The sequence below is a fragment of the Stenella coeruleoalba genome (assembly GCF_951394435.1).
Source record: "Stenella coeruleoalba genome assembly, chromosome: 19".
NCBI lineage: Eukaryota > Metazoa > Chordata > Mammalia > Artiodactyla > Delphinidae > Stenella > Stenella coeruleoalba.
Genome location: NC_137165.1, coordinates 34,235,025 through 34,253,246, shown reverse-complemented (window position 1 = coordinate 34,253,246; position 18,222 = coordinate 34,235,025). Strand labels below are relative to the sequence as shown.

Sequence of the window (18,222 nt, the reverse complement as noted above, 5' to 3'; positions counted from 1 at the left end):
CATGCTTGGCACCCCCCCTCTGTCCCCACCACCCCCAGCACTGCACTTCTCACGCTCCTGTCCCCATCTGTCTCTTTGACTGTCTCTTCCAGGGGACTGAGAGCTCCCAGAAAGCATGAAAGATGCACTGTTCATCGCTCTCTCCCACCCTCCCACCTCCAGTGCCTGGCCCAGGGCTGGCACACTACAAAAGCTCAACGCTGTTAGGCATGGATGTTGGCAGCCCAGGTTCATGGACAAAGAAGGTCTTATGAAAGTAAACGTGCTAAGTCATGAGTGGCCCCAGCAGGTGGTTCCCTTTGACCAGTTTGCCACTCTTCATCAGGATCTACAATATGTTCTTGTACCAACTGTGGTGCTGCCACTCAGTGGCCCTGTGGTCACCCCAGGAGCCTCTGTCCTCCCCCTGCCGGTCTTCAACACTGCACCTGCCCCTGTGGGAACAGATGCCAGTGATGCCAGTGAGGGGCACGCAGGCTACCCCAGTAAACCCCTTCCCACAAGTAATCCAGTTAACTTCTGGGGTAACCCTGAGCCCGTGTCAGGCATGGTACCAAGTGCTTTATATGCACTGGCTTTTTAACCTGCTCAGAGGCCATTTTACAGAGAGGTCACTGAAGCCTTGGGCCTCAGCGTAGGTGTGCCAGGCTCTGTCTCCTGCACTATGCCTTGGGCCAAACCCAGGTGTTAACTCACAACCTCAAGTCAGAAACCTGTCCCTCATGGGCAGGGACCCAGCATTTCTAGAAAAAGAGCCCTTGGGTCGAGTCAGTAGGGGATAGTCGATCTGTGTGGTCCCCAATACAAGAGCTCAATCACCCTGTTGTCCCTGGGGCCCCAGGTACAGGGCAGGGTATTCCTGGACCACCAAGACCCAGTAATGGGAATGGGAAGCAGTGAGAGGAAGGTTACAATGGGGAGGATATATACAGACCAAATAATGTAAGATTTTTTAAAATTGAAGTATGGTTGATTTATAGTGTTTCAGGTGTATAGCAAAGTGATTCAGTTATATATATAATATATATATATTCTTTTTCAGATTCTTTTCCATTATGGGTTATACAAGATCTTGAGGGAATTCCTGGTAGTCCACTGGTTAGGACTCGGCACATTCACTGCCAGGGCCTGGGTTCAATCCCTGGTTAGGGAACTAAGATCCCGCAAGCCACGCAGCTTGGCCAAAAAAAAAAAAAAGATATTGAATATATTTCCCTGTGCTATATAGTAGGACCTTGTTTATCTATTTTACATATAATAGCATGTATATGTTAACCCCAAGTTCCTAATTTATCCCTCCCCCTTCCCAGATAATGTAAGATTTAAATTCATTTCTGCCTGGACCCATACTGGACATGGGGTAGAAACACAGGGGAATGAGGCCCTGTATTCCTGGTCCTGACAGCTCAGGGAAAGGCCAACAACACACACTCCAAAGCAGAACCTTAGGCCCAGAGGTATTGAGCAGAAGAGTATCAATCAGGCTTCTAACCCAGCCAGTAGGCAGGAGATTGGGGAAGGCTTCCTGGAGGAGGTGACGACTGACCTCAGTCTTTCGAAATGAGCAGACCTTAACCAAAGGAGGAAAGAAGGGCAATCCAAGCACAGGGACCAGAATGAGAGAAGGCACAGAGGTAGGGTGTACAGAGCATGTGGTGAGAGGCTGGAACATTGAGAGGTGAGACTGGAGGGGAGGCCCACGGAGCCAGAGGGGTGAGCTTATCTGTTGGGATCACTGATTTTATAGGGGAGGAAACAGGTTAGGGGTCACTGGACCCTAAACGATGGAGCTCAACCACCTCTTTGAGTTAATAGGAGAGAAAGCCCAGACAAGAGTGGCTCTCCTTAGGAATAAGCCCTTCCGTCTCCTGCAGGAAGGGAGCAGGGCTGGAATTCAAACCCTAGGCTTCTGCCCCCAGCTAGTGCTCCTTCCATGCCATTCCGCTGCCTTCTTCTCACTGGGAACCCAGCCCCTACTGGATCCTGTCCTCTGCAACCTCTGATGGGCAGCTGATACCAGCAAGGGTCTGCAGGGACTCTGGATACCCCTTGGTGTCTTTTGAGATAAACCCAACACAAATAAAGTTTAGTCAATAGCCTGAACTCTCAGTCTGGATCTCTGCAACGGAGAGCAGGCAGAGACAGGAAAAGTCCCCTTCTTGCCGAGCCTGGAAAAGCTGCAGCCCCTCTCCCATCCCCTTCACTCCGACCCTACAAGTCCTCCCTGAGCTACTGAGGGAGTCCTGGGGGAGGAAACAGAGCAGGGATGGAGCTGGAGTATGTTGGGGGGCCTCCTCGGCAAAGCCAGTGGGGGAAACTTCTGCCTTTAAATATTTTGAAATAGCAACAAACATAACAAGCACAAAAAATCAGGTGGCACATGTTGTCTTCAGGCCTGGTGTCCCCACCTCCCAGATCCCAGGCACGGGAGCCCAGGCTCACACCAGCAGGAGGCTGGGACCAGAGCTTCTGTGGACCTTCCAAGTATGTTTATTCACATTCCTGTGGGCCCCTGGGGGACCAGCTGAGGTTCCCAGTGTCTGCTGAGGAAAAGAAAAAGCAGCCCCTGACATCCAGAACTGATCGGACGTTCACAGTTAGACCTCAGACACTCAGAGCCAGGTCATTTCCTCTTTCTGTCAGACATAAACAATCACAGAATACCAACCTCAGTCAAGGCTCTTCTGAGACCATGATAAAATGAGACAAAATAAGGCTCCTTCATAATTTTGTCTAAGCACGGACAAAAATAAGGTCACTGTGCTGCCACCCATAAAATATCAAAATACCCCTCTTTTGGCTAAAATGAATGACTGCTATATTTTTAGCAGCTTTATGGAGATATAATTCACATAACATACAATTCATCCATTTAAAGTGTACTATTCAATGCCTTTAATTATACTCACAGAGCTGTGCAACCGCCACCATGGTAAATTTAGAACATTCCCATTGCCCCAGAAAGAAACCCTACACCCCTCAGTCCTCACCTCCAAATCCATCCATCCTCCTTGCCCTAGGCAGCCACTACAGAGACTTGCTATCTATACAGATTTGCCTATTCTGGACATTTCATATAAATGGAAACATACAATATGTGGTCCTTTGTGACTGTCTTCTTTCAATTAGCATAATGTTTTCAAGTTTCATACATGTTGTAGCATGTATCAGTTATTCACCCCTGCAATGCCTAATTTTATATGTCAACTTGACTGGGGTGTGTATATATACTGGGCATAATCTCTCCTATTACTTCTGTGGCAGTATGCACCAAGAAGCTTAATCTTCATAACTTGGACCCCAGTAATTCTACTTCTAAGAATGAACTAATTCCGGACTTCCCTGGTGGTGCAGTGGTTAAGAATCTGCCTGCCAATGCAGGGGACACAGGTTCGATCCCTGGTCCGGGAAGATCCCACACACACTGTGGAGCAACCAAGCCTGTGCGCCAACTACTGAGCCTGCGCTCTAGAGCCCGCGAGCCACAACTACTGAGCCTGTGTGCTGCAACTACTGAAGCCCGCGCACCTAGAGTCCGTGCTGCACAACAAGAGAAGCCACTGCAATGAGAAGCCCGCGCACCACAACGAAGAGTAGCCCCCGCTCGCCGCAACTAGAGAAAGCCTGCGTGCAGCAACAAAGACCAAAGCAGCCACAAATAAATAAATTTTTTAAAAATAAAATAAACGAGGAAGAAAGCATTTCAAAAGGTGCAGGTAGTTCACTCCTTTCCTCTCCAGGACTGAGCCTGAGGCGGGAGGCATGATTCTGCTGGGCCCTCAGCCCTTCAGCAAGTCTCAGCTCCCATCTGCCTCTTCAAAGTGTAGGTATTTTTCCAAGCTTGAGGGATTTTTTTAAATAACTTTTTTATTTGTGCTGAGCGTAGAACTTAACCTTTATGAAGAAGCATGATACAGCTCTCATAAAAAAGTAAAATACATTTCAAACTTTCACCGTGCCACATGGCTTGTGGGATCTTAGTTCCCCGACCAGGGATTGAACCCATACCCTCGGCAATGAGAGCGCCGAGTCCTAACCACTGGACTGCCAGGGAACTCCCACATTTCAAACTTTTAAGTAAAGCTGCAGCATCAATGCAGCAACAGTGATTGCTCTAATGATACTTTCATTATTCCACCTTTTCAGTTTCAGGAGGAAATTATTAGCCACTGGTTCCTGGTTAACTTGAAAACACACCAGAGGCTGGACGCGGAAAGTGAGCATCTAACTGTCTGGCCTGGGAAGGGATGGGGGGCAACGGAGAGACTTTGACATCAGACAGACCTGAGTCAGAATACTGGCTCTGCCACTGCTAGCCGAGTGGCTTCTCAGCTGAACCTCTCTGAGCCTTGCATTCCTCATGTATAAAATGGGGTGATTCCACCCACACTGCAAGGTTGTAAGAGTGAAAAAGTGACACTGGTAGTATAAGGCCAGTGCAGTCACACTGAGTCAGTCCAGTTAAAGGACCCCAGCTGTTTGCAGTCAGGTGCTGGAAAATGTTAAAACAGAGTTTTGCATCCAAGTTTCTATTTAGAGGGCTGGAAAATCTAAAGTTATAGAGAATTTTTTAAAATTTTTATTGGAGGGCTTCCCTGGTGGCGCAGTGGTTGAGAGTCCGCCTGCCGATGCAGGGGACACGGGTTCGTGCCCCGGTCCGGGAGGATCCCACATGCCGCGGAGCGGCTGGGCCCGTGAGCCATGGCCGCTGAGCCTGCGCGTCCGGAGCCTGTGCTCCGCAACGGGAGAGGCCACAACAGTGAGAGGCCCGCGTACCGCAAAACAAAAACAAAAATTATTGGAGTATAGAGAATTTTTTTAAGGTCAAAGGACTGAAGGAGTGAAGGAGAATCCCTTCTTCCAGGACCTCTGTTCCGTGAGGTCCTTGCCACTGCCCCCAGTGCAGACCAGGCTCCTGGGGGCAATAATCTGCCTCTGGCCTCTGGGGCTGGCCCTGGACCACACCTCCATGAATATGAGGGGGCCTTCAGAGGAACCTGATGCTTCTGGCCTGCTTCCAGCTTCCCTGGGGCAGCCTCAGTGATTACACTATCCATATGGTAGGACACAGCTGGGCTGGGGTCACATCCATCAGAGCACTGCCTCAGGCAGCTTGTGTGTGATTGTGACTCCACTGTAAAGGGCAGGCAGCAAAGCCCAGGAATCCCCAGGGGAAGCTGGGAAAACGGCTGTCCCTAAACCGGCTGGGCCTGCACTTCTTGGATCTAGGTTTGGATTATTTGTATCAGTACAGCTAGGAATTTTCCAGAGTCACCTTCCTTCCCCCTCCCCGCCCCCCCACCCCTTCCAGAGAATTGAGTGTATTTTGTTGACAGCTTGTTCTCTCAAATGGCATTGCATTTAGTAACACTTTTGGCTGTTGTGATTTTTGTTGTCGCTGTTATTCCAAATCTTATTACTCTAACTTGTCTCCCTTCCCAGCTGAGGAAATGGTGACCAGGTGAGTAAATGTTCCAAGACCACTGTTTTGTGTATTACGGGCAACCAAGAAAGAACGGGAATGTGCTTGAAGGCAGAACCCCAGAGGCCAGGGGGGTAGAGAGGGGTTCGCGAACTTAGATCCCCAGCCCTGCTTTCAGCACGGGAGGGCCGCTTGCAAATAACTTCTTTCGAAAACAACTACTTTAAAATCGAGACTGAAGGATTCGTTATAAGACGGGTGAGTTTTAACGAAGGAGCCAATAGAGTCTGCGAGCCTCGGAAGGGCCTCTGAGCGCGGCAAGGAGGCGCCAGATTGAGGGCGATTTAAAAGGACTAAATGGGACTTAGACCCCATGGCGGTGAGGAGGAATGGGACCCCCGGCCCCTGCCCGGCCTCCTGCACTCACTGAGCACCTGGCGACGGGACAGCGCTTTTGGGATCCGAGTACCTGTTGCACAGGACTGCTCTCCTACTGCTCCAGAAGCTTCAGGCTCGGCGTCAAGCCCCTCCCACCCCTCCGCCCCCGCCTTGCTCCCAGTTCCAAACCGGAGCCAATCAGTGCTCGGCGACGCCGGGCAGGGAAACCAATCGATTACTCCTGCTTTTTACTAGAAGTAGAGCGTCGTGCACTCGATCGGTGGCAGGTCCCTGGCCCGAGGCAGAGACCTTGCTAAGTTGGAGGACCTTGCTAGGTGGTTGCCTCATGCGTGTCTGGGAGGTCGAGGTTCCTTCGCGTGGAAGGAAATTGTCCATGAACAGTTCAGATCCGAGAAGAACACTATCCCAGGCCCTCTCCCTACCTCGCGGTGTGGCTTGGGGCCGCTGATCTATTCTCTCTGGGTCTTATAAAATGTATGAGTGGGACAAAAACGGTCTCTACAGTCCCTCGTTTATCCTGGCCCAGCAAACCCGGGATCAGCGCCTGTGTGTTTCTGGATGATGTCAGTGGTCTCACCCTGGCCAGGGACATCTGAAGCTTTTTTTTGGGTGGGGGGGCGGGTGTCTATAACTTTATTGAACAAGCACAGTTAGTTCTCATCCACATTAACTGTCTGTAGATTTTTGAACGTGGGAACAGGTACATAGGTAACCAATGTATAGAGCTTGTTTGGTGAATCTTCATCTTCATTATGTTTTCTGGACAACCACACACGGGTACGGTATGGGGCCTTCCTTATTCCTTGGGCGCAGACAGCTTTGTTGAGCCTAGTGTCAGTGCGTACATCTGGAGCCCCCATCTCCTTCATGGCAAATGTCCGGATTTCTTTGAGTGCCTGAGGGGCACACTTCTTGAAACCCGCTCCATGGATGTGCTTGTGAATGTTGATAGTGTATTCTCTGGCCACCACCTAGTTGATGGAGGACCAGCCCTTCTTCTCCCCGCCCTTCTTTGCAGGAGCCGTCCTGCCAGGCCAGGGTTGGAAAGCTGAAGCTTTTTGAGCAGTAACACACACTGCAGCCAGGTTTTCCCCAGTTCAGTTTTCTGGGGCTGGAAATTGCTTTTCCCCATCTGTTCTTCTTTAAAAAACCTCTGACATTGGCCCTCCCTTACCTTGCTATGTGACCTGGGACAAATTACAGCCCCGTCTCTGGGCCTGTAGCCCTATCTGTAAAATAAATTCAGAACGCCCGAGACCCTAAGGTTCTCCCCCATCGTGTCATTTTCATAACACTGCCAATACATCCTACAACTGGATAAACCGAGATTGGGACCAGTGGCTGGATCAGGGGGGCAGTCATTTCACCGAGACTCTCCCCGGGGCGATCCTGAGCCACTGGCCCTCAGGAGCCCGCCTTTCCTCAGTCCATGCTACCCACGCTGAGTAAAGCAAGACAAGCCTCCTTCACTGACAAATATTTGTGGAGCTCCTACTGTGTAGTACTACTGTAGGAGAAGCCAAGCCGGTTCCTGACCTGAGAAAACTCAGGGCCTTGGGGTTGAGAGAGACAGACCAAGGTAGAGAGGAGAGACCCGCAGAGTGACATCTGCCACAAGACCAGGGAGCCTGGGCAGAGGAGAGGACCCGGCACATGCTGCCCAGCTGGAGACATTTCAGGAGAAAGGGGATCTTCAAGCCTGACTAGGAAGGGGTGTTCCAGGTGGGTGGAATCAGAAATTCGAGGAGGCCAAAACAGCGAGGAGGTGGAACCCTGGGACTGCCTGCGGAGTGGATGTGGCCAGAGATGAATTAGTGGGGTGTGACAGGTGCCTTAAATGCAAGTTCAGGGGATGGGGCCTTGTGTCTAGATGGAGTCATGTTTAGTGGGATCCCTGGGTTTCATCCTGGCCCTGGGATGGGGAGGGGGGCACCTGTCAGGGTTCCCGCACCACCTGCACGCTAGCCCTCCCAGAGCTACAAGTTGCCGCCCATCCCAAGCGCCTCCCCTCCGCCTTTGTCCGCTCAGTCCGGGGGCTGCAGTCCGACAGGCACGCCCTACGACCGGCCCCCGGAGGCGCTGGGGACGGTTCGGCTTCAGGGAGGCGGCTCTGCTCCCGTGAGGTGTGTAATCTGAACCCTATGAAGGGTCATTTATACGGTTCCTCGAAGTCTGTAACTTTCCTCGCGGTCACCAGGTCAGCTCTGCCGAGTGCCTTGCCTCCCTCCCCTGGAACAGCCCTTCCACATCTCCATTTCCCTTCAAGAGATGCCCTTATCTTTCTTTCTAATCGGGGGCGGGTAGTGGAGGCTGCATACCTGAGCCTGCGAATGCCAGACATCTGTCGCAGAGAACACCGGAGTCAGCGTCTACACTGGAATTCCAAGCGAACCGGATGGAGGCTCAAGGAGGGTTGACCAGGACTCGCCTTCAGCCGTCGGCTCCGCGGTTCTGGAACACCAGCTTTCCCAGGCTAGCTCGGCTCTGGCTCCCTCCCCGTCTCCTTCCCCCTCAGCAGGGAACTCAAACTCGGGCCCTATCCTCTGAGCACTGGCCCCAAGCCCCACACAGCCTCTGGGGCTTGAGGCCCGGGTCCAGGAGCTCGGCTCCGTCCGGATCGTCCCTCCGCCTGGCTTCCCACCCTAAAGCTCGCGATGGGGGAGTTGGGCGCTCACAGCCCCTACTGGGCTTAGGCCTGCACCTCCAGGGTGCTGTCCACCCCATGGTGCTGAAGTTCCCCAACGCCTCCGCCCCCTAGGAGAAGACGCGTCCCCTGTTCAGGATCCGACCCGAACTCCAGGGCATGTTCACACTGGTCCAATAACCCGCATGGGTCATCGTCTGCCTCAACAATTCAGACCATCACCGGTTTGAACTGGAGGCACGCAGGAGCTCCGAGCTTGCCTGAGAGAATGTCCATGACCTGACCAGACCCAGGGACCGCGGGAGAGGTGGGCAAAACTCGAATCTCATACTCCGTCCTGGGGCTGGTAGGAACTCACACATTATGGACATAGTCCCTGCCCATTCCAAACCTGTCTTGTGAATTGTTTGGTGAGACTGGGAAGGCTCCCTCAGTTTTCACGGACTCAGCCCCCTTACAAGCATCCAAGCTGTGCAGACTCTGCTACCTGCAAGGCAGGAGAGAAAAATCCCTAGAATTCCTCGCATGTACCTTTCACACAGTGAATATGCCCTCCTTCGACTCTGGGTGACCCCCAGCTCGTGTGGGCGTCCCCATTCCGTGCCTCCCAAAGACTGGGCAAGGAGGAAGGTGCCAGCTGTTCCCAATGTAGAGTACCGTATCTCCCGGTCCAGACTTTTTGCCCTTGAGGGTGTAGGTCGCAATGGTGGTAATTCTGGGAAGCCCAAAGAAGCTGGGGCTAGTTCAGAAATGAGGGCTCAGACGGTTCAATGAAGAGCCAGCACGCCGGGCTCGTGCACTCCAGCGAGCCCTGGGAGGGCCCTGCCGCACCTGCGTTTCCGCTGTGCCCCTGCACGGTCTTCCAGGACCGCACGCAGCTCGGGGCCTTCTTACACCTTCTGATCTTCAGCCCAGGGCACGGTGTGAAACCAGATAGTGGAGGCAGAAGTCTGCAGCGCAGGGCCTGCGGGTGCTGTCCAGCACGTTCCAGGGGAGCCGAGCCTGCGGAAAGCGCCCGGCACTACCTCCCAGCGGAGGCTGACCCGGGTTGCCGGCGCTCGGGCTGGGAGTGGCGCGCGCCCCAGAGTCACGCAGCTCTGCACGGAGCCGGCAGCGCTCCGGAGGCCTAGGCGGGAACCGGCACGTAGAACCGCCGGCTTCGAGGGCAGGGGCGGCAGCAGCGCGGCGCCGTGGGTTTCCGGCAAGCGAGTGTGGAACGTTTCCTGCGAGAAAGCAGAACCGAAGCCAGCCGAGGACTCCACAAGCGGCCGCTGGTCCACAGGTTCTCCGAGGCGCCATTGCGCAGCTGCTTCCCGGACAGCTCTGGGAGTGTCGAAATCCGGTGAGAAGACTTGCACGTCACCGCCCCAACTCTGATCTGCTACAAAATGAAAATGCAGAGCCTCTTGTTGAAAAATTAAGAATTTCAAGACGGCGACAGCAGAACATTAAACCAAGTGCTGCCCCTGTGCAACTATACAAGTCCCATGCCCTTGAAGGCGGCCCTGCCCCTACCCATCCCACATGGGATTCATTAAATAAACTTTACCCTTCAAGGTTAACTTTGGGGTTACTTACTACAGCAGAACCACGGCCACCCCCGTCCTCTGTTGCCACAATAAGAGAAGAGTCAGGGCAGATTGATCTACCCATCCCACAGGCATCCATGGGGAGCTGTTATCAGAGGTGGGGAGGTGAGCTATCTATGCAGCTTTGCTCAATCTCAGCTTCTATCTGTAGCTCTGACACCCTCATCTGTTCCCAGGGCATGGGTGAGCCAGGGCCAGGGAGTCACTTCCTGAAGGAAGTGGTTAGGATGGGGTCTTTAGGGGACTTGCTGACACATTCTCAATTTCTTGTCTCAGTTTCCCTATGACACCTAAGAGTAGTTCAGATTAAATGAGGTTGCACATGACAGTAGTGTCCTGGAAGTCTCCTGAAGGGGACTGTTAAAAACAAGACAAATGGAGTCACTTATGCTTAACCCCACATCGCCCAACTGAGACTTAACTGATTCATCTCTCCCAAAAACGGAATCTTAAAGTCAGTCAGGAATTGCCTAACCAGCACTAGTTAAGTAATCTGCCTCATTCTGAACGACCCCTACCGTTCTCTAAAGGAAAGTGCCCTTGCCACAGCCAATCTGCTTTTCTGTCTAGTGTAACTTCCTTGTTCCCACTCCCTCTGCCTATACAAGTCTTTCATTTTGTACAGCTCCTCGGAGCTCCTTTCCATCTGCTAGGTTGGATGCTGCCCAATTCATGAATCATTGAATAAAGCCAATAAGATCTTTAAAATTTACTCAGGTGAATTTGTTTTTTTTTATCAGAGCTAAAGGTCTGGGCAATGGGTATAGGGTGGACCTAAAGAATTGTTTTTCAACTCTTTGAATGCGATTTTATTGTGCTCCGCACAACTGAAAAGAAATATGGGGAAAGACAGACTAAAGTTAGGGGGAAGGACTTTCGAACTGTAAACGGTACAGGACTGTTGGGGGAGCAGGGACAGCAGAGGGCGCTGCTGTGCAAACACACCCGTAAGAGGAGGCGCCCGCAGGCACACACTTTTTCTCACACCGTCTCTACCCCGCAAATCTACACAGAAACACACTCCTTACCCCCTGAACCGTGCCTCCCCCCATATTCCCTATCTTACAGGTACTTCAGAGATCAAAGAGTTAGAACTCCTGACTCAGATTCTTTTTTTTTTAAAAATATATTTATTTTGGGCTGCGCTGGGTCTTCATTGCTGCGCGCGGGCTTTCTCTAGTTGCAGAGAGCGGGGGCTACTCTTCGTTGAGGTGTGTAGGCAGTGGCTTCTCTTATTGCAGAGCACGGGCTCTAGGCGCGCGGGCTTCAGTAGTTGTGGCACGCGGGTTCAGTAGTTATGGCTCGTGGGCTCTAGAGCGTGGGCTCTAGAACACAGGCTCTGTACTTGTGGCACCCGGGCTTAGTTGCTCCGCGGCATGTGGGATCTTCCCGGACCAGGGCTCGAGCCCGTGTCCCCTGCATTGGCAGGCGGATTCTTAACCACTGCGCCACAGGGAAGCCCTGACTCAGATTCTTTAACTGGCCTCTGGGGGTCCCTTGGACCCTCACCCCACCTCCAAACTATTTTCATAAACTGAAGGTAGTTTTTCTCAATGAGGAGCTGGGGAAAGGATCTGGGACCCCTGGTTTCCTTCCCCAGTCTGTGGTCCTGCCTCTCCAGCGGGGAGATATTCTCTTCAGTGTTATTTACAATGGGAAGTAAGCTGATGGCACGAGCCGTGTACATTGTGGAACCACAAAATGACAGTTGCAGAGGCTGTGAGGTAACATGGACTCATGTTCACACTGGAAGGTGAAGGTTAAAAAGCAGGACTATGTCAATAGTGTTTTGCATATAGATTAAGTTTGAAAGAGAAGTTGGAAAAATGAAACAGATGGATTAAGGTGGGGGTGATTGACTATTTTCTTTAAAATACTTTTTCTTAAAAATACATTAAAATGGGCTTCCCTGGTGGCGCAGTGGTTAAGAATCCGCCTGCCAATGTAGGGGACACAGGTTCGAGCCCTGGTCGGGGAAGATCCCACATGCCGCAGAGCAACTAAGCCCGTGCACCACAACTATTGAGCCTGCGCTCTAGAGCCTGGGAGCCACAACTACTGAGCCCTTGTGCCACAACTACTGAAGCCCGTGTGCCTAGCGCCTGTGCTCCTCAACAAGAGAAGCCTCCACAGTGAGAAGCCTGTGCACCGCAATGAAGAGTAGCTCCTGCTCGTCGAAACTAGAGAAAGCCCGTGCACAGCAACGGAGACCCAATGCAGCCAAAAATAAATAAACAAAATAAATAAATTTTTAAAAAAATATGTCAAACTGTAAAATGGTTACCTCTGGGAGATAAGGTTATCTGCAATTTTTCCCCCTGCTTCTTTCCAAATATTCTACAATGAATAGGTATTATCTGGATAACCAGAGAAAAAGAAGTTAACAGACACACAAACCCTTAAAAGAGCCTGTTCTCTCCGTGTTCCCATACCATTTAACTGAGGAGGGAATTTTCGCTTTCCCCCCCCCCCCGCCCCCCAAGGCAGCCTATGTGGCTCTTACCTTTTCTCCCCACCTGGTTCCACCCTCATCACCCTCTTTAGAGCTCCTTCCACCACAAACCAGAATATATATAAATACTACATTGGAAAACCCAAAGCAGCTCTGACCCCGGCCTCCTGCTGGTGTGATCTGGCTCCTGTGGCTGAGAGGGGAGGGACAGCCGTGGGGGAGTTTTCCTGAACTCTCTAAGGGGCGGGAACAGACATATGGCATCTCCATTGCTGGATTATTCCATGCTTCTTGCTGCTACTATTATTTCAAAATTTTCAGGGGTAGAAGTTTCCACAAACCTCTCTACTAAGGAGGCCCCAATCCTGCCCCCACGATAGCTCCTCTCTGTTCCCCCCTTCCTGCTCCCCCGGGGTTTTCTCTACAGGCCAGAGAAATAGGGTGGGTGTGACGACCAGGGAAGAGGGACTGCAGCTTCCACAGATGCTGGCTGCAGAGGTGCTTTCTTGTCTCTGCTAGATTATGGCAGAGATCCAGGTTCCGGAATGGTGGAGCCCACTTTGCACGTGCTCCCCCCGTTTTTTTTAAAAATTTATTTATTTTATTTATTTATTTTTGGCTGCGTTGGGTCTTCGTTGCTGTGCACTGCCTTTCTCTAGTTGCGGCGAGCAGGGGCTACTCTACATTGCAGTGCACAGGCTTCTCATTGCGGTGGCTACTCTTGCTGCAGAGCACGGGCTCTAGAGCGCAGGCTCAGTAGTTGTGGCGCACGGGCTTAGCTGCTCCGCAGCATATAGGATATTCCAGGACCAGGGATCGAACCCGTGTCCCCTGCATTGGCAGGTGGATTCCTAACCACTGTGCCACCAGGGAAGCCCCTGCATGTGCTCCCTTTGCATGTAGGTTTAATCTCAATATCCAGGGACACGAAAGCTGGAGTCTCTGCAAACGTTTCCCTGTTAATTGAAGGGGACTCTGCAGGTGCAGAAAGCAAGGGGAGATGGAGGCTGGGGGCTCCAATGGGAGGAAGGTGTGTGTGGTGGGGGGATGAGATGGCATGGAAAGAGAATGGGGGCGGGGCAGGAGACTAGGGTTCCAATCCCAGCTCTGCTCTTTCCTTGCTGGGTAACATGGATGAGTCACTACGCTCTCTGAGCCTCAGCTCCCTCTTCCATAACTCAAGGTAGCTGAGGATCCCTGTCTCTTTCTATGGCCGAGTTACTCTGAGAATATTTCCTGGCCTATAAAATCAGGATCTTGGGCTTCCCTGGTGGCGCAGTGGTTGAGAGTCCGCCTGCCGATGCAGGCGACACGGGTTCATGCCCCGGTCCGGGAAGATCCCACATGCTGCAGAGCAGCTGGGCCCGTGAGCCACGGCCGCTGAGCCTGCGCGTCCGGAGCCTGTGCTCCACAATGGGAGAGGCCACAACAGTGAGAGGCCCGCGTATCACCAAAAAAAAAAAAAAAAAAAAAAAATCAGGATCTTGATATCTACCCCTTATCAAAGGAAAGATCAGGGGACTTCCCTGGTGGCACAGTGCTTAAGAATCCACCTGCCAATGCAGGGGACACGTTCGAGCCCTGGTCCGGGAAGATCCCACATGCTGCAGAGCAACTAAGCCCGTGCGCCACAACTACTAAGCCTGCACTCTTAGCCCGTGAGCCACAACTAGTAAGCCTGTGCACCACAACTACTGAAGCCCGTGTGCCTAGAAGCCCATGCTCTGCAACAAGAGAAGCCTCAAGAGAAGCCTGAAATAATTAGCCTGTGCACCGCAACGAAGAGTAGCCTCCACTCACCACAACTAGAGAAAGCCCGCGCGCAGCAACGAAGACCCAATGCAGCGAAAAATAAATAAATTTGTTAAAAAAAAAAAAAGGAAAGGTCAGTCCAACTTTCTAATCCCAACATACCAGTCTGCTCTCTCTGGGGCCAAGTACCTCTCCAAGTACCTCATCCCTGAGCACTCTCCCTCTCACCCCACCTCTATGCCTTCTCTCAGTCTGTTTCCTTTGCCTGGATTTCCCTTCCCTTTTCATGTTAACATCTGTGTGTCTTCCAATACTCAGCTTGAGACTCATTTTCTCCAGGAAGCCTCCCCCTCCCCCCGCCCTCAGCTCCCCACCCACTGGCTGGGCCAGGTGCCAGTCCTCTGGGCTCCTGTAACATCATGGGCATCTGCTATTCCTACCCGTAACAGTTATACTTAACAGCTGAGGTTTATTGAGCACTTGCTAAGTGCCTGGACCTCCTTTTACCAGGCCCTTTACCAGGGCCTTTACCAGGCCCTTTACCAGGCCCTTTACCCAGCATTATCTAGCTGAATTCTAACCATACATGTGAGGGAGGCGCTGTCTTCATCCCCATTTTCCTGATCAGGACACTGAGCTTGAAGGAGGGAAGGGTGAGTGTGAGGTGGGGATGTGAATCCAGGGCAGTGTTGCTCCAAAACCTATTCTAAGCTTCTGCCTTCTCTCCATCTGCCCACCTCACCCCCTGATCACAGACCTGGTAGTCTCCTGTTAAGGGATATGTCCTAGGCCTTCCTCTGACCTATGAACACCAGGAATGCAGCGTCTTGCTCCCCTGTGTCTCCACCCCAAGCCCATCAGAGTCCCAGGAGAGGCTGAATCCGAATCTCAGCTTTTTGGGTCCCTGCAGTTGGGGTTTCCCTCCTTGTCCCTCAGCCTTCCTCACCCCTCCCTAGGTCTTGGGAGACCAAGAGGAGCCTGGATGTGCCAGGGCCCCTCCCTGGGCCTAGCTCAGTGACCGCTTCCACTCAGTGTCACATCCATGCCTGCCTAGGGTCATGTGCAATCAGGTGAAAGGACGTCTACTTAGATAGAGGTCATGATGAAGTGTGCTCATGTGCCCAGGCCCCTGGTCAGCCCTCCTCAGGCTTTAGTCACTTGAGTTCTCACAATGAATCATGAGAATCAGAAACCTATAAGGGGGACTTCCCTGGTGGTCCAGTGGTTAAGACTTCGCCTTCCAATGCAGGGGGTGCGGGTTCGATCCCTGGTTGGGGAACTAAGATCCCATGTGCCTCACAGCCAAAAAAACAAAATATAAAACAGAAGCAATATTGTAATAAATTCAATGAAGACTTTAAAAATGGTCCACGTCAAAAAGAAAAGAAAAGAATAGAAAGAAACATATGAGGAAGACAGGGGTATGATTTTTATTTCGCAGATGAAGAAAACCAAGGTCTGGCTGATGTCACAAAGCAAGTGGGCAGAGCCACAAGTGATCCAGGGTTGTCTGAGCTCAAAGCCCTGTCGCTCCCCGAGCGCCTCCCTCCTGTTCCGGACAGGGCCATGGCGTGAAAAGTCTCAGAGGAGGAGAACTGTGATTCATTTCTGCCTCCACAATGGCCCAGTGGCTACACCCAAGGCACCAGGAGGCTGGTTGTGAAAGTCTGGGCTGGGCAGCCTCTGGCCCAATAACTGTTTATTGGCAGAGGTCAGCAGGGCAGGGTTATCATCACCACTTTATAGATGGGGAAGTTGCCATCAGAGAGGAGTAAGAAAGTTGCCCTAGGTCATCCCTGAGTCAAAGGAAGAGCAGGGACTTGAACACAGGAAGCTCAGGGACCCTGTGTGGAGTAAGAGGGAGGAGGCTGTAGCAGGGCTGGGACAGCTGGGCCTGGGCTGGCAGCTTTATGGGCCCCATCGAGACATAGCAGGGCCCATCCCTGATCTAATGATCCCTGCTGTAATGAGGGGTCATGTCCCCTCCAGGGAAACTAGGCCCAGGGTGACTAGATAGTGACAGGCGACAAGTTTACGGCAGGCAGGACAGGGGTCCAGGCTGGGAGATAAGGCTGGGTGACCTTGGTAACACAAAGTAACCTGCCTTGTGTAACCTTGGAATCAGAGAGGATGGATAGAGCAGGAGCCACCCCCCTTGACTTCCCGCGGTCTCGGTGGTGCCCGTGATTAAGACGCATCCTTGAGGAAGCGCCCGTTCTTAACCTCCTCCCCCTCCCCATGCCTCAGAAGGAACACCACACAGGGGCCTGGTTCTCCTCCCCCAGCTCATCGGCCCAAAACATAGTAGGGGCTGCGCTGATGGGAAGGGAGAGGATTACTTAGAAACCAGCTTCCTCTTCCTCTTCCCAAAGGGACTTTGAAGTGACTCTAAGGTCACCAGTCAATAGCCCCTTAGCCCCACCAAAGGTTTCTAAGTCTCTCTCCTGCCTGTAAGGGGGGCTGGCTTGGGGTTACAGGGACCCCTGAAGTAGACTTCATTCCCAGGAACGGGCTTCCTCCCCACTCAATTCCCCAGTCCTAAAAGATATATTTTTACAGCCTTGTGAACACAAATCGACTCCACCAGAAAAGATCCGGGGTGTGGAATCCCTCCCCTGACTGTCCAAGCCCCAGGCTGTTGATGCAATTCTAACGCAGCACAGACAATAGGACCCTAAGCCTGATGTGGCTTCCCCCGCTCTCCTCTCTGGAGGATCAAAGCTGCTCCTTGAGGCTGTGTGATCCTGGGCCAGAAGGTGGGGGGCAGTCAGCCAGGACTCTAAGCAGGGAGGAAGCCCCTTTGCCCAGATAGTTCTGGAGGAGGCAATCCCTCCTCGGAGGTCTCTTGCCTAAGTTCAGAGGCCCGTGGGTGCTGAGAGGTTGGCAGAGGATGGGGAAGTGACTAGACCAGAAAACTGGGGCTTCCTGTTGAAGGAGGGGACCCAGGCCCACCCAAGTCCATATTCCCCACTCAAGTCTGAGTGAACTTCTCAAACTGCCACGGAAGTCCCCACCCCATGTGGGACACACAGTACCTAGAGCCATGAAGGGGTCTATAGAGGCATTGTAGCAGGCGAGCCAAGTCCAGGAGAGGGAGCATCCTTCCTGAGACAAGAGGCAGCTTCCTCTCATGGAGGCCCCCAGCCCCATTTCCCTAAATGCTAGGGCCTCCTCCAAGGCAAGTTTTCTTTCCCTGAACTCCTCTGAAGATTCTGGCAGATGAGAAAAGGAGAGATCCATTCAGACCCCAGTCTCTTCTCTTCCCATCTTATCTCTGCAGTCGGGGGGGGGGGGGTGCGCTCAGCAGGACCAGCCCCTCTCCTCTGACCCCATTAGTTCCTCTCTCACTGAGCCTCTTTGCAACCCATTACTCAGTTCCGCCCCCTCAGCATCCCCAGCGCTGGCCATCACATACACACTTGCACAGAAATTCATAAGTGTCCTCACTCTGGGTTAGAAGAACAGTCTTTGGGTTTTTTTTTTTTTAAATATAATTCAAATATTTATTTGACTGTGCCGCGTCTTAGTTGCGGCATGTGGGATCTTTAGTTACGGCATGTGAGATCTAGTTCCCTGACTAGGGCTCGAACCCCAGCCCCCTGCATTGGGAGCACAGAATCTTAGCCATTGGACCACGGGGCAGTACCTGGGTTGCTTAGAAATTAAGTTTGGAGCAGCCTGGGAGGGAACAGAAAAAGAGATAAGACCCAGAGAATCAGCCGTCACTGCCTGAGACAGAAAAGCAAGCCCTCTTTCTGGGGACACCGGATTCAAGAAACACCATCGCACATCCCTCAACTCCGTCATCCCTCCGACGCTATCTCCATTCCCCGAACCTCCAGCACCAGCCCATTCCAAGGCCCCCGCGGGCTGCTTCGGAGGCGAGAGGGCTGCGCAGCGGTCCACGCCAAAACGAACCAAGGCAGGAATTCGGGGTCCCCACCCTTGTGTGGATCGAGTATGT

At 52.4% G+C, this 18,222-nt stretch overlaps 1 pseudogene across 1 annotated transcript; it reads right to left on the bottom strand.

The window, feature by feature from the left end:
* Nucleotides 1-6,471: 6,471 nt before the first annotated feature.
* Nucleotides 6,472-11,106, bottom strand: LOC307177774 (large ribosomal subunit protein eL31-like; annotated as a pseudogene). Its single transcript has 4 exons — nt 11,083-11,106; nt 9,491-9,688; nt 9,297-9,369; nt 6,472-6,875 (listed from the first exon to the last, which is right to left on the bottom strand). The product of its transcript is annotated as a large ribosomal subunit protein eL31-like (transcript).
* Between the last annotated feature and the right edge of the window lie 7,116 nt (nt 11,107-18,222).